The following is a 12,852-nucleotide window of genomic DNA, read 5'->3' as shown; positions in this document are numbered from 1 at the left end:
CGGCGCGGGCGGCTGCGGGGCGCGGCGGGGCCGGGCCGGGCGGTGCGCGCTGGCCTCGGCGGCAGGGTCAGGCTTCCGGGAGAGCGAGAAGGGCCGCGGGGGAGGGCAGCGGCGCGGGAAGAGCTGCCGGAGGGCGCCAGAGGGGATGCCAGCTTGGCGTGTTTTTTAAGGCACCTTGCCAATCACATTCAGTCTCTCAATCTTCACGGCCGCCCTGGAGCCACAGTTCTTTGTAGAAAAACACTTTTATTAAATACAGACCTATTCTAGAGTAAAATCCCCATTTATTTATTTATTTATTTATTAGAAGCAAGACACATGCCCTCCAGGCATGGCCAATGCCGCTGGATTCCATTCATCTTCCTGGATCCCAGCTCACTTAGGAGGCCAAGTTTGAGGCGCTGGACAGATGTCAGCTAAGGTTTAGTTCGCGCCTCTGTGCTGTGCCTGGTCCCTGTAGCAGGCCCAGCAGGGACTCATGGGGACAGAGGACGTGGATGACTGCCCTCCTTTCTTCCTCCTGTTTATAACATTCCCCCAAACCTGTGGTCGCTGCTTATTTGTTACCTCTCTCCAGACTTCAGCCCACATGTGCTCATTGGACATAGCCACACAAGTCCACAGAAAGAGTCTGACTGGTCACTGTTAGGCTAACGGACTGTTGTTCGCGCAGTTCACACAGAGGCCAGGGAGCCACTCTCAGAGAGGGATCCAGGCCAGGCAGGACCCCCAAAGGGTATCCCTCCCTTGTATCAGGTACATTTTATCACTCAAAGGCCAGGGAAGCCGAGGCACCTAGCACAAATTCCCTAAGACGCAGTGATATATGTTACCATGCTCATGACCAACCAGGATGGAGGCTCAGAGCCCCACAAGGACGAAAGTACCTTCCACAGAGTTCTCCCGTCAGGCTCTTTGCCAGACTTACAGAGGCCTCAGGACTTCTTCATTGTTCTGTAAGCAGAGGGGAAGGCCAGAAGCTTTCTGTAAATCGTTTGACTCCCTCAAAAAGGAGAGGACCAAAAGGCTTGGAGAAGAAGAGGTTTAATTTGTTAGTAATCCCTGCCCAGGACATTCAGAACGAGGCAGCTCTAGAAAATAAAAACTTCTGCACGGCCTATGAGGAGGACTGAACTCGGAGTGCCGAGCAGAGCAGTAGGAACGTGGAGTTCCCTGAGACTTTTACATTGGATCAACATTAAGTTTTTATAAGATTAAAAATTGCTTTTATGTATTTATTTTGCTTTTTGACCTTACGGGTTAGAGTGCTTAGCTGTCTGTGGCTTCCAAGCCAATGATCTTCAAAGCAGTGCCCCAGGGCCCTTGCACTGCTATTTCTTCCATGTGTCCCTACAAAGACCTCTAAGGGAGGTTTCTACAAGACTGTACACAGAGGATTTCCCATGGTCTCCATGCAATGGGATGTAGGAGCTAGGGCCCAGAGCCCTCTGTAAAGATTAGACAGCACAGAGGGCCCAGGCAGCTGAAGGAGCACGTGACCCGCCGGAAGCCCTCCAGGCATTTGTGGAGGCCACAGGCCAGCGCTCAGGCTTTTTCTGGAGTTCTGGCGGGGCAAGGGAGCAAGGCAAAAGGGAGAAAGAGGCCATTCAGAGACAGGACACGCCTGGTCTCACTGAGCATTTTGATTTCCTAAACTGATAATCCATTGTTTTACTTAATGTGTGTGGTGGTTGTTTGCGGAGATGGGATGGTATTTAAGCTCCTGTACTCTGAATCACCCTCATTACTCCACGTGCCTGACTCTGTAACTAAGGGTTTCAAATAAATAGTCTCCAATTATCAAGAAAAAACTGACTAGTATCATTCAACTACCTTTTTTTTTTTTCAGAAACAGACAAGTTGATCCTTAAATTTCTATGGAAATGCAAGAGACTCAGATTAACCAAAACAATCTTGACAAGAAATTACAAAGTGGAAGACTTACACTTCCTGAGTTTAAAATCTCGTTCAAAGCTGTCATAGTCAGGATGGTAGTTCAGTGGTGCTGACATCAGAATAGACATACAGATGCAGGGAATAGAATTGATCGTCCAGAAATAAACCCATGTACGTGTGGTCAACTGATTGTTAACAAGGGTGCCAAGACTCTTCAGTGGGGAAAGAATAGTCCCTAAGCAAATGATGATGGGATAACTGGACATCTACATGCAAATGAGTGCATTTGGACCCCTACTTCATACCATATGCAAAATTTACCTCAAAATGGACCAAAGATGTAGGGGCGCCTGGGTGGCACAGCGGTTAAGCGTCTGCCTTCGGCTCAGGGCGTGATCCCGGCGTTATGGGATCGAGCCCCACATCAGGCTCCTCCGCTATGAGCCTGCTTCTTCCTCTCCCACTCCCCCTGCTTGTGTTCCCTCTCTCGCTGGCTGTCTGTCTCTGTCGAATAAATAAATAAAATATTTTTAAAAAATGGACCAAAGATGTAAATATAAGAATGGAAACTATAAAACTCTCAGAAGAAAACAGTGGAAATCTTCATGACCTTGAATTAGGCAATGGTTTCTTAGATATGGCCCCAAAATAAAATGCAGCAAAAGGAAAAAGAGAGAAATTGGGCTTCATAAAATATTAAAGCTTTTGTGCACCAGAAGAAACTATTAAGCAAGTGAAAAGACAATCTGTAGAATAGGAGAACATGGGGCGCCTGGGTGGCTCAGTTGGTTAAGTGTCCGACTCTTGGTTTCAGCTCAGGTCTCGAGCTCAGGGTTGTGGGATCCAGCCCCACCTGGGCTCAGTGTGGAGTCTCCTTGAGATTCTTTCTCTCTTCCTGTCCCTCCCCCTCTGCTCCTTGCCCCCCCCCGCCCCGCTCATGCATGCATGCATGCTCGCTCTCTCTCTCAAATAAATAAATAAATAAAATCTTAAAAAAAAAAAAAGAATAGAACAGATTTGCAAATCATAAATCTGATAAGAGTCAAGTATCCAGAATCTATAAGAAGCTCCTACAACTCAACAATAAAAAGACAATGTAATTTAAAAATGGGCAAAGGACTTAAATAGACATCTCTCCAAATGAGCTACAACTGGCCCGCAAGCTCATAAAAAGATACTCAACATCATTAGTCATTAGGGAAATGCACATCAAAACCAGTATGAGATACCACTTCATGCCTGCTAGGATGGCTGGCATCAGAAAGATGGTGTTGGTGAAGATGTGGAATGATTGGAACCCTCATATATGCACCGAGACCCATCGCTGGTGGGAACGTAAGCTGAAATAGCCACTTTGGAAAACAACTTGGCACTCCTCAGTGCATGCCCAGGAGAATCGAAAACATATCTTCCTACAAAATCTTGAACGCAAATGTTCATAGCAGCCTTATTCCTAATAGCCCCAAAATGGAAACAACCCGAATGTTCACCGAGTGATGAATGGATAAACAAAAAGTGGTATGTCCATACAGTGGAATATTATTCGGTCCCAAAAGAAATACTATGGCATGGATGAAACTTGGAAACGTTCTGCTAAGTGAAAGAAGCCAGACCTAAAAGTCCATGTCTTGTATGGTTCTCTTTATAGGAAATGTCCAGAACAGGCAAATCCACAGACAGAAAGGAGATTAGTGGCTGCAGATTACAGGCTGGAGATTAGTGGAGCTGGGTGAGACGGAAATAAGGAATAGCTGCTAATGAGGACAGGGTTTCTTAGGGGGATGGTGTAAGTGTTCTGGAATTAGACAGTGGTGATGGGGGCACAAATTTATAATATACTAAAAATGCTGAGTTACACACTTAAGACGGTGAGTTTAATGCTCTATGAATTATGTCATAATAAAAAAATTGCAAAAAAAACCATAAAAACTGATTGGCTAGGAGTCAGGGCACATTATCCAAAATAGCTGCTCAGAGAGAAAAGCTTGGAAGGCTGGAAGAGACAGGCTGAGTCCTGAGAAGGGACATGTTGCTCCCACTGGGAGTACAGAACAAGAGGAGAGTGGTTTTGATTCAGACATGATCTAATTCATCAGTAAACAACTTTAGAAATCGTTCATAAAAACTCAGGAAAGGACAACCAAGCCTTTTTCAATGCTGGAAATTTCTTCTGCGTATTCATTGTGCATTCTTTGCTACAAATATGCATTCTAAATAAAATCTATGCACTCTGAATGAATTCTTCCATTGCTGAATTTATTTGGAAGAGCAGTCAATGGTGCATAATTAATGCAGGTCAGAGATCCCTTTTAACATCCTGATATCTGGTTTTACTCCATACATTTTGAGAAACCTACAGAATACATTGGGGAAGGGCACAAATAGTTCCATAGCTGATGTCACTTCAGGTGCTGCTCTGTGACCATCTGAGCTGAGTGCCCATTGACCACAGATGTTTGTCTTAAGGACTGGATGCTGGTTTCTCAGTCGTGTCTTTTTCCTTCCCAGGGTCTGTGCTAAGCGTTTCATGCTCCTCCTGCGTGAAAGCATCTGTGCCAAGTTCAAAGGTACTTTTATTCATGCAAATAGGAAATCATGCCTACCCAGTGATCTCCACTGAAGCAGAATTAAGTAAAAGCCTAGACTCATGTTCCATTATCTCAAGACCGTTGTCTAGACTGACCCCGTGTGCTCTGCTATTTCCTCAGAGTGGTAATAACGGTAAAGGGCCCGTACAGTCTGGCAGCCATGGGCACTGTTGGCTGTCGGGATGTGAGGTCTTGTGCCAGCTCTGTGTAGACTTGGATACAACACGTCACTGGGGCAGGCTCTTGCTTTGTTCTGGGAGGGGACTTGGCTCCAGGCTGCCTGACAAGTGTTGCACCTGCCCTTTGCTCTTCCACTCTCTCAGCCAGGACTCACGTTTCCTAAGAATCTTCACATATATCAGCCCATATATACTCCCAGTCACCACTTCATTTCCAATCTTCAGGAGCTGAGACTCAGCAAGATTGTGGCCCACCGAAGGGCATGCCATGAAAAAGCAATGCAGCTGGGATTCCCCCGTAGGTCTCCCAATTCCACATCCGATTTTCTTTTCATCCCACAACAACTGTAAGTTGTTTGGAACTTGGAAAAGAGTTTTTCCATTAATGAGAAATTACGAAAACCTGGAGAAGAACAGGCTTACAAACATCCCAGGACAGACCACTGCAAGATGCTTGACCAGCATCCCCTCTCACCTACTCCTCTGATGTGCCAAGATGTGCAGCTAGAAAACTCTCATGTGTCCTCAAACTTCTCCGCCTTGAGAGGTGGCCAAGTGACCAAGTGACCAAGCTCTGGCCAATGAGATATAAGCTAAAAATTCTGGAAAGGGTTCCAGAACAGCTTTTGTAAGGAATAGACTCAACTGGTGAGTGCACCTGGGGCTTGTGTTAAGTCGGAAACCGTGAAGGGTCTGAGATGTTACCCTACTTGGAAGCTAATGTTAGCCTGCCCCACTTTACGTGTATCCACTGACAGGAGACGTGAGGTTTCTGGATCAGACAAACAGTTGACCACTATGGACAAAAGCAGCCGGGGCAGCATCTTAGCACCGGTTCCCTAAACCCCCGACCCCAGGGGAGGACATGGTGAGAACCAGATGTCACCTGCACATACGGTGGGGTTGGCATCACAGTAGAGGAACCCTGAAATTAAGAGTTTCATAGGCCATGGGCACATCTGCCCCTTGAGATGATTCATTGATCAAATCTCTGGGAAAGAGGGAAGACATGACTAGGTTTATTACCTTGGAATGTAAGAAATGTCTCCAGGATGTAGAAGGAGAGAGCTTTAACTCTCCAAATCACTCTGGAGTTTTCTACTTTAGGGAAACACTATCTCCAGTTTCCAGGCCTTTGCTGGTCAAACATACCCTTTATACAGAAAGCCTGGACAAGGCAAAACTATGAAATATCCATGGAGAATTATCCCCCAACACCTCGAGGCTCAGCAGCCACTTTGCACCATAGAGGACAGCCACAAACTAAGGATGGAGGGGCAGAAAGATAGGAGGTGCCTGAAACCTTGGTGGCGTCCTTGAGCAGCTGACCCAGCCCTGGACTCAACTTGTTTAAACCTTGGTTTCTCAGGGTTTCTCTTGCTAGAAGCCAAACGACATCCTAACTGCTAATGTCGTCTATCACAAACTGATGGGATGAAAGAGAAGCCCAAAAAGAGGGGGTTGGGGGGGCACGTGAGACAAAGAATCATTCAAAACTAGAGTATGGAAAGATGGCCGTTTCAACTTTGATACAACGTGCTGTACACAGAACTCTTCATCCACCAGCTACCTTCCCTCGCTCCATGGATGGCCCCTTATAGGCCCAGTTGCTGAAAACTCCCAAGGAGGAATACCTCATGTTTCCTTTTCCCTTATCGCCCAGATCCAATCCATCAGCAGCCCCAAGGTTGTGCCCACAGAATCTACCTCCTTGGTCCACGTGCCGCTGTTTCCATCTCCTTCTAACCAGCCCCCTTGTGCCTCTACCCTCCCAACCCACCATCTCTTCTCGTGGCAACAGGACTGGTCCCAGCACACCAGTCATTAAATCCTCAGTAGTTCTTGTCCCTATTAGAATTTAGTTCTGAGCCCATGTGGCCCAGAGAATTCTCCAACCTCACCTTAAAATATGCCAGCCTTCACCCACTGTGATGACTGAGCAGCTCTCAGCTTTTTTCCCTTTAAGAACAAGCCAAGCGTTTTTATATCTCTAGGTATTGCCATTCCTTCTGACAAAATGCTGTTCCCAGTCTCTTCCATGACTGGCTTTTTCTCACACCTGAGGTATTTGCACTCATGTCCTCTTCTCAGAGAACCCTCCCTGACCACTCTCCCTTTCCTGTTTCTGTCAAACTATCCTTCTTCTTTTTTTATGGCACTTATCAGATTCTGAAGTCCTCTTGCTTGTTGTGGTTCAACTTCCCGTCTGCCTACCCACTGAAGTGTCAGTTGCTTGGGAGCAGACCTTTGCCCCACTCACCGCTGTGCCTACAGATCCTGGGCCTAGCACCACCCACTGAAGCTCTTAATAAGCGTGGGCTTGGGCAAGTGTGACAGCCATATTTGTTTTCTAGGAGTGAGAGAGTAGATGGACTTTGAGCAACTCTCAGAGCTCACCCTTCCAGCCACCACCATATGGCCCCATTCCATTGTCTTTTTTTTTTATGTTCTATTAGCCAACATATGATACATCATTAGCTTTTGATGTCATGTTCAATGATTCATTGTTGCCTCTAACACCCAGCGCTCATCACCACACTTGCCCTTCTTATTACCCTTCACTGTTCCATTGTATTCATGCCATTTACTACATTACATTCTTGAGTTCATTGGCTGTTTTCTCCCCTCTCTATTCTAACAGGAAGCTCTCTGAGGACACAGACCTTACGGGTTGTGTCCACCACTCTCTCCCCGGCACCGAAACAATTACTGGCCTCGCTCAATGTGTGCTTACTGAACGAATGAGTACAATGCATAGAAAGCAAAGTTGACTTGCTTAAGTTGTCAGCCACCTAAATGTCGCTGGGTTACTCATTTAGCAAAGGCCAGCCTGCCAAAGTTGGTTGGAGCCTGAAAAGAAATTCCGTAATTGGTGGCCAAGCTAATCATCTCTGGAACACAATGGTCAGCAAGGACATTGTCAGGCTTCAGGATGAGAACATGTGTTTTGCAGATGAATACACTGAGAACTAGAAAATCTGCATGGACTGAAGTGGTCTCGAACACAGAAAAGGAACCCGCGGCTAGCTGCATAACTTTCTTCCTCTGGGTGAGCCAAGCAGCCATTTTCTGTGGCCTCAATCTGAGCGCAGACCCTATTCTAAGAATGCTTACTCTCACCTATTGATAGTGTTAGATCAGTGGTCCTTACACTCCAAGGCGTATAAATACCACCTAGGCCCCTGCTTCTCAAGCTTCAACACCCAAAAGCTTCCCCTGAGGAGTTTTTAAAATGTGGATTCTGATTCAGTAGATCTGGGGTACAGTTGAGAGTCTGCATTTTAACAATTTCCCAGGTGAGACCAATGTTGCTAGAAAGTTTGTTTAAAATGCAGATTCCTGGGGCGCCTGGGTGGCTGAGTCGTTAGGAATCTGCCTTTGGCTCAGGGCGTGATCCCAGAGTCCTGGGATCGAGACCCATATCAGGCTCCTCCGCTGGGAACCTGCTTCTTCCTCTCCCACTCCCCCTCCCTGTGTTCCCTCTCTCGCTGGCTGTCTCTCTTTCTATCAAATAAATAAAAAATAAAATCTTAAAAAAAAAAAATAAAATGCAGATTCCTGGGCTCAATCTCCAAGCTCTGGATCCAGAAGGTCAGTAGGAGGGGCCCAGGGATCTTTGTTTTTAACCAGTGGCCCAGGTGATTCTGATTCAAATGGTCTGCTGACACACTTACAGACATTCTGCACTTGACCATCGTTGCCAAAAAACTCAAGAAGAGTGATGAGCTAACAAGCTGCCTTGAAGAAAGGTAGCAAATGGCAGCTGGAGAAATAGCAGAAGGGTTTGGGCCATGGTAGAGAGGGAGCTCTTTACGGATACCCTCTCGTGGGTGGTGAGGAAGAGTGACACAATTAGCACTTGCAATACAGTGTTTGCAGATGGCCCCTATTCACACTCCTGAAAATGTCGCGCCCAGAAGCTCAGGCCTGGGCCACTGAAATCTTAATACAGAGCATGGCATCATTCATGACAATGGGCCTGGGTTCATATTCAGGAAGAAACTGAGCAACAGTCCCTTTTCATGGGCAGTGAGAAATAGGGGAGTATTCGAGTCTAACTCCATCTCCTACGCGCTCCCTTTTGCTGTCTCTGCTCCAGCCACAACGGCAGCTCCTGTACCCAACAAACATAGCACCACCTCGGGTCTTTCCACTTGCTTTTCCCTCTGCCCAGCGTGCTCTTTCCAGAGAGGCCTTCCCTCTTGATGCGGCCACGTTTCTGCTCCGTGGTCTCCTACTTGGAAAGGGCTTCCATAATCCCTCAGTCTAAAGCAACGTTCATTATCCCCCTACCTTGATTTATTCTTCTGCATAAACTTATCACCACCAGACACTGTAGAGGGCCATTGGTTTTTCTTCACCATGATGGAATCTCCCAGAAGAGCGGGGACCGGCTCTGTTCCATTCTCCTGATGAATCCCCAGTGCTTTGAACAGTGCCTGTCATGTGATCCATGCTCAGTAAAATATTTGCTTAAGGAGAAAGGAAGCCATGACCGCGGTGATGGAGATGCCTGCCCTCTCTGTACCCTGATACCTTTCCTTCCTCCCGGTGCCTCCAGGCCCCAAGGTTCTTACCACCACCCTGCCATGGATAAGAAAAAACACTTAACTCTCCTTAATGACTAATGCTACCCTGAGTGTGATTACATACGGTTTTCGACAAATTTGGAAGAGACCAAATAGGGTAAGGTCAGCATGGAATTTATTACTTCAGGTGAATAGAAAACTACAGGTGAGCTTCAAGTTGGCACAGGTATCGGACAGGTATTTGGACGGCACAGGTCTGGGTCACACGGAACAAGCCCGAGATAACATAGGACGGGGATCATGGGAAGTTAAGAAAATACGAATCAGGCAGGGGCTAGCTGCCGATTAAGCCCAGGATGGGAGCAGATGCTGACTGCCTAGAACAGGGGTCAGCGAACCAGGGCCTGCGGGCCAAATCTGGTCCATTGCCTGTTTTTGGAGATGAGGTTTTCCTGGAGCCCAGCTGTGCCCATTCACCCGAGCACATCAGGTGCTTGCTTTTGCACTAAAACAGCAGAGTGGGGAGAATGCGACGTAGACCCCAGGCTGGCAAAGCCTAAACCCGGTCCCTTTACAGAAAATGTGTGCCCACCCTGGGTTAGAAGATTTTCCTAAGTAGAATTACAGTCAGGGAGGCAAAGGTGGGCAGTATTTACCTGAACACTTTGGAGGAGACTCAGAACTTGTCAACTCTGTTTCTCATGACAGGATTTCACAAGAAGAATCGGAAAACCAGCTGCTCAGGGGAAGGAAGGCAGGCTCGAGGACCAGGAGACGATGCAAGTCACACAGGGACCCGAGGCAAGAGGAAGAGTTTACCACACAGGCTCCATTTCAAAAATACATGATACTGAGCTGAGCTTGCCTGACAGGAGTAGGAAAAGGAGTGGGGACACTCGACAGTGCGAACCCCAAGCTGTGGGAGGGGAGGAGAGAGTGGCATGTCTCCCCAGGTGTAGACAGGGACAAGTCACTCAGGGCTTGAAAGAGACAGAGGCTGCTGGGGACAGACCTCAGAAACACCCCAGCCAGCATCCTCAGGAATTGGACATGATTCTATACATGCGGGCTTTGCCCTCTCAGGTTAGGTAGTCATTGGATACGGCTGTCCCAGAAGGAGGCATGACTTTGGGTGAGGCTGGTACAGTCGGTGTCTACGGCTGTATCTTCAGCTGATACCATCCCCAAAGAAGGCTGGGGGCTGAAGGGAAGAAGCTCTTTCTTCCTGAAGGAGGATATGGGCAGCGCGTCACAGCCTCCACTGCACTTAGACAATGATTTCAGAGAGTAGGTGTCTCATTCTCTTGGAGCTGACATTATGAAGGCAATAGGCATTTACTCTGCCATTCACTCGTTTTTATTTTATTAGTTATATACAATTATACGTATGATGTCTGGTGTATAATTGTATTCCATATATATTGCACAACTACGGATAGCTGGCACTGGGCCAGGTTCTAGACATGAAACAAGACCTCTGCCCTTCAGAACCCCACAGTCTGGGGAGCAGAGGGAGAGGGACACGCACAGCCCAACTGAGCAGTGCTCTAAGGGAAGCAAGCCCAGGCCTGGCTCAGCACAGAGTTGGGGCTCAGGAGTCACACCGAAGGCTTCCTGGAGGAGGTGGCTCCTGGTCCAGCCTCTGTGACTCAGGTTTGCAGCTATAGGTAGAACAGAAGAGGTTTTCTTCTTCTTCTTTTTTTTTTTTTAAGATTCTATTTATTTATTTCACAGACAGAGAGAGTGAGAGAGCACAAGCAGGGGGAGCAGCAGAGGGAGAGGGAGAAACAGGCTTTCTGGTGAGCAGGGAGCTCGAACACAGGGCTTGATCCCAGGACCCTGGGATCATGACCTGAGCCAAAGGCAGATGCTTAACCGACTGAGCCACCCAGGCGCCCCAGAGAGGTCTTCTTTTTACCCACTCACACCAGGCAGGAAGTTGGCTGATACAGAGCGTTTGGCTCCCTTCTCTCTTACCTGGAACCAACACCCGGAGGGTCGCCTCTGGTTCCTGGTTCCGTCTTAAACCATGGTGCCTGAATTCACTGCCGCTAGATGGCAGTATTGGGTCAAAAGTGCTAGCACAGCTAAGCTGCTTTATTGCAGGTCAGCCCCAGATCCCGTTGTGGTTTATCCTGGGGGTGAGCTGGTGGGAGTGGTGGTGAGTTCCTGGGAGTGGCAATAGGATTTTCCTTTTTTTTTTTTTAACTTTATCAAATTGCATATGGCGTATATATTCGTGTGCCTAAAAAGATTGAAAAATCAAACGAATGGTAGAGTATTGCTCTCCATAGTAGACTGAAATAACTCTTCTATGGTTTCCTAGAAAATGGGAAACTGGAATTGTCACGAGAATGATCTTTTCTTACTACGTCCTCCCTCCGTCCTGGCCAGGTACCAGGTGTACACATTGGTGATGCTGCACTTAATTTGCTTCATGATCTCCAGTTGCCACCACCTTCTATCACTTTTGCCTGTTACTCCAGCTTTTCTGAGTAGATGACGATTGGAAAGCAGCTATTGTCTGCAATGTTTATGATACATTAGAATCAGAAGATAGGTTGGATTTCCCTGATAATTTACAGATGCAAAACCAGAGTTGGGAGTCTCATCTCGAAGGTAACCTGGCTCATTTCCAGTAATCTCCTTTTGATGGGATTAAAATTCTCATTTCTTATTAACAAAGCCAGTATTGTCTCTGTGTTTCATAACTTTTGGAAAACTATATTTTAGAGAATACCAGCAGATATTTTGCAAAGCAAAGTTACTCATTCAACAAACATGCAATAGGCATTTGCCAGATGCAAAGTGCTGAGTGAGGGTGGAAAGTCGCAGCTCACTGGTGGTCTCAGCCTTGCAGACACTTACCGACAAAAATGGGAGAAGCAGAGGATCTCACAGCACCAAGTGCCTTTATGGAATGACCTTTAAAAAAAAAAAGAACACAAATGGAAGAACAACATGTTAAAAAATGATGGACAGTTGTATCAACTCTCATGAGTTAGGGGGACGATATAGAGGAAGAAGTGTGCAGGCAGAGGAATGAAGCCAACACTGGGATTTAGGAGCCGGTGGCAGAGAGACACTGCAACCCAGGAGAAGCCAGGATCCCCTCTCTTACCCACATATGCCTGGAGAGAAGGTTGAGGAGGGATTCCCAGGTTTCTTGAGGGCTCAGAGCAGTGGTGGAAGGCAGCGGGGAGCACAGCACGGATCACTGACAGCAGGCCACTCTCCAGCACCCCCCAGGGAAAGGGGGATGGACTTGCTATGGCAGGTGCAATGGCTCTAGAACATTCACCAACCAGAAAGATGGCAGAGGTGAGCCCAGATGGGCACCTGGAAACCACCAAAGAAGTCTCATGATCCTAATCGCCCATGATAATAACTTAGTTGAGAATATCTATGCTGAAAAGGGAAGGAGAGAAGGAGGATGAGAGAAGGAAAGATCATAAAACAGTGTTATTTAGAAATGTGGAGAAAAGTGCCAGGAAAAGAAAGTCAAAAGAGTTGTAAGTGGTTTCAATAGTCTCATTACCTTACCATTTAGGTGTGGTTGTGTGTGTGTGTGTGTGTGTGTGTGTGTGTGTGCGCGCGCGCGTGTGTTAAGTAGTTTCCACACCCATTGTGGAGCCCCTTGTGGGGCTTGAACTCACAACC

At 47.1% G+C, this 12,852-nt stretch overlaps 1 protein-coding gene across 1 annotated transcript in view; it reads right to left on the bottom strand.

The window, feature by feature from the left end:
* THNSL2 (threonine synthase like 2) overlaps positions 1-12,078 on the bottom strand; it is a 26,987-nt gene extending 14,909 nt beyond the window's left edge. Inside the window, exon 1 of the mRNA XM_034659490.1 lies at positions 12,061-12,078. The gene's annotated coding sequence lies outside the window, so the exon portion shown is untranslated. The remainder of the gene's footprint in view (positions 1-12,060) is intronic.
* Positions 12,079-12,852: the final 774 nt, after the last annotated feature.

This window comes from Ailuropoda melanoleuca, chromosome 4 (assembly GCF_002007445.2).
Source record: "Ailuropoda melanoleuca isolate Jingjing chromosome 4, ASM200744v2, whole genome shotgun sequence".
Classification (NCBI taxonomy): domain Eukaryota; kingdom Metazoa; phylum Chordata; class Mammalia; order Carnivora; family Ursidae; genus Ailuropoda; species Ailuropoda melanoleuca.
This window is presented reverse-complemented; position numbering and strand designations above follow the sequence as displayed.